This window comes from Prionailurus viverrinus, unplaced genomic scaffold, assembly GCF_022837055.1.
Source record: "Prionailurus viverrinus isolate Anna unplaced genomic scaffold, UM_Priviv_1.0 scaffold_136, whole genome shotgun sequence".
Lineage (NCBI taxonomy): Eukaryota > Metazoa > Chordata > Mammalia > Carnivora > Felidae > Prionailurus > Prionailurus viverrinus.
In genome coordinates, this window is record NW_025927526.1 from 30,083 (window position 1) to 32,500 (window position 2,418).

The window sequence follows — 2,418 nt, forward strand, 5'->3', positions numbered from 1 at the left end:
CAACTGTATCTCGTGGGTTGCGAGTTCGAGTCCCACGCTGGATGTAGCGCTTACTTACAATAAAATCTTTGAAAACCCATCCATAAATACAGGAATAAACAAAACATGGCATCAAAGGGGAGTAAGTGATTGATCGATAGGGGGTGGGGATGAAACGGGAATATGTGTGTAACCCGCAACATATTCTTGATCGACGCTGCTTTCACTATTTTGCCCCGATGACTTTTTCCACAAGCGGCGGTCCCACCTGAGCGGGCTCCCTTCATCTTAAGATGTTATGCAGCGAGAGGAAAGGCGTGAGAGGCAAAAGTTAGGCAGATCCATACAAATATAGAGACAATCATCGTTTCGGAGACCAGTAGCCAAAGCTCTGCCTCCGTTTAGGACCCAATGTCGTACTTAACCTCTTTAAAAACAAATAAATACCTAAAAACCAGGTAGGGTCGTTGGCTCGGATAAGGGAGGAAGCTGAAATGCAATCATGGAGAACCACATAGGGGGTTAAGAAGTTGCAAGCCAGAGCGATTTCACCACCCGTAGCCTTTGAAATGATGATTTGGTGTCTTCGGCTCTAAGAAGGTTTCCCACCGCTCGTCATGAAGTATCGGAACACCACAAGCGGATTCCCGTGCTACGAAAACCTCTCTGCCCACATAATCTGTAACAGCCGCATTCTCTCGTATCGTGTGAGTGTAGCGTCATTAGTTGCACCACTCTGCCGTCGTTTGACCTTCCAGCGGATCGCAATTTTCGTTTCTTTTGGTGTGCGTGTGGGTATGCGTATCAGGCTATCGAAAACGATCTAGCCACGTTCGGTCCTCTTTTTCTCATTTCTCATAGATGAGTGATGGCGTCAAAGGATACACCTCAGGAAACCCCAGATGGAAGAGAGGCAAAGGGAAGGGGATTCAGAGTGCTTCTGTGTCCCGTGCCGCCCCCCCCCAACACAGCAGTCTCCCCTCCCCCCCCCCCCCCCGCCGTTCCAGGTGTTGGAACAACCCGGAAGTGCCTGAATTAGGGGAGTTCTTTGACGGGGGGGGGGGGGGGGGGGTTGGGGAGCACCAGTGTTTGGAAACATTGCAGGGCTTGCAAGGCTGTTGAGAAACCTCGAGTCAGTGTCGAAGGTACTTGGGGGGGGGGGGGAGGAAGAGGGGGGCGTGGGGTTTCTTTCTCTTTGAGGTGATGGAAATAGTTTGGAATGAACAGTGATGGTCCCATAGCTTTGTGAGTAGTAGACTAAGAGCCCGCTGAAGTGTACACACACATATACATTTATTTACTTATTACGTATGCATTCGTTCCAGTTGAGTGAGTGAGTGGGAGAGAGGGGGGTAGGGAGGGAGAGAATGGATCACCAAGCAGGCTCCAAGGTGTCACCACAGAGCCAGATGTGGGGGCTGAAATTCAAGAACCCCGAGATCATGACCTGAGGCAAGACTCGGGCACCTTACCGAGTGAGGCACCCAGGTGCCCTGAACTGTTCGCTTTTACAAGGATGGGAATATTTGGCATGCGAGTTGTGTTTCCAGTGTTAATAGGTGAGGCAACACATAGAATAGTAAATGCAGGCAGGCAGGCAGGCAGGCAGGCAGGCAGGCAGGCAGGCAGGCAGGCAGTCGATGTTTTCTTTTTCTTTCCCTTCTGGGCTTCAGAGGGGGATGGCGAGTGTGAGGGAGGGAGTTCATGACACTGGGCGTAGGTGTTCTTGTGAGCTGAGCGGCTTGGGAAGTTCCCCCGAACTACATGACCCCACAGGAGAACAGGAATTCCTTCTGGACAGCAAGAGAGTGGGCGACTAGCACCGCCTGAGTGTGGCAGAGCCTCAACTCTAAGTCGGGGTGGGGGAGCACTTCTGCCTTCCCATCTGGGTTCCAGGAAGGAGGGAAGCTGTCCTTCCGGTCCTGACCCTCCCTGTCTGTCCGGGGGCCCCTCAGCCGCAGAGGTGGTGTTTTGAGTTGTCCCTCTGTGGTCATCTTTTACACCAAATACTTCTGTTGAAGGTGCTTGGAGAATAACACAGGTTGAGATTTCCAAAATGATCTTGAGATCCTATTCTCTGCCCCTCCGCCCCTCCGCCCCTCCGCCCCTCCGCCCCTCCCGTGCGTGCGTGAAAACACCCCCCTCCCGCCCGCCCCCGCACACCCCCCCCTTCCCATTCCTTCTAACTACAACTGTTCCTATTTCCATCCATGTACTCCCAGACAGCTTCCTCAAGCCCCACCGCCCACCCCGTCGACCTCTTTGGGTAGTATAAAAGCGACCAACAGGCAGGGGGCGTCCGGGCACCACGGTGGTGGAGTGAGGGAGTCCGTGTGTGACGACTACGGGCCGATCGCAGCAGAGCGGCCGGGACGCAGCACCTGCCTCGCCGGCGCACGGCCTCGTCCCCAGGCACCTGGGTCAGTAGCGTTTCCCGGC